Source organism: Gekko japonicus, unplaced genomic scaffold (assembly GCF_001447785.1).
Source record: "Gekko japonicus isolate JY-2015 unplaced genomic scaffold, Gekko_japonicus_V1.1 scaffold247, whole genome shotgun sequence".
NCBI lineage: Eukaryota > Metazoa > Chordata > Lepidosauria > Squamata > Gekkonidae > Gekko > Gekko japonicus.
Window position 1 is genome coordinate 828,170 of NW_015166427.1, and position 794 is coordinate 828,963.

The following is a 794-nucleotide window of genomic DNA, read 5'->3' on the forward strand; positions in this document are numbered from 1 at the left end:
CTCTTTCCAGTACCCAAACTCCTTCACTTGAAACACCAGTACTCGTCTTCAGTTTTTAAATGACTCTTAATGTTTCTAAAGGCAGTCTCTAACCACACCAGACCAGGGATCTCTGCACTCTTCAGAGCTAACTCCCTGTTTGACTGGGTAGGGAATTTTCTTCTCTCTCTAGATCCTACTTCCCAAACTTCCTTGCCAACTTTCCCCCCAGTTCTCCTGGCTGTGTTAAACTGCTCTCAGCTAAGGCTGAATTCTGAAACTGTCAGTACTCGACCCTTCTCAGCTAGGGCTGAAATCAGTCTGTCAGTACTCAGTTAAGGCAGAAATGTGACTGTCTCCTCAGCATGTAGCTCTTAGGTCTTTCTCTGCTCAGCTGATGCTAACCAATCAGATTGCTTGGAACAGCCTGTCACTCAAGGCTCTCTGAAGAATTAACCCTTCACAGTCCTTCAGCTGTTTGTACAGCACTTCTAAGCTTTTAAAAGTGCAGACTGTCACAGCATGCTTAATATATGCAGTCATTAACCAAGAAAAAAACCAAGAGTACTTCAGTTGTTCCTACATTAAAATATTAACAATGCAGGTATTATATGACTTCATTAGCAAATCTCTTGCAGGATAATGCTGGAATGAGAAAAATCAAACTTTTAAAAAATGGATGTGACTGATCTGTTCATAAGCCTAGAATCTTGGCACAAGCTGAAGAGATATGTCAATAAAACATTTCACTGCATGATCCAGACGGCTACTTAACTTGTATAAAAATACCACATAACACACATTTTATTTAGGGA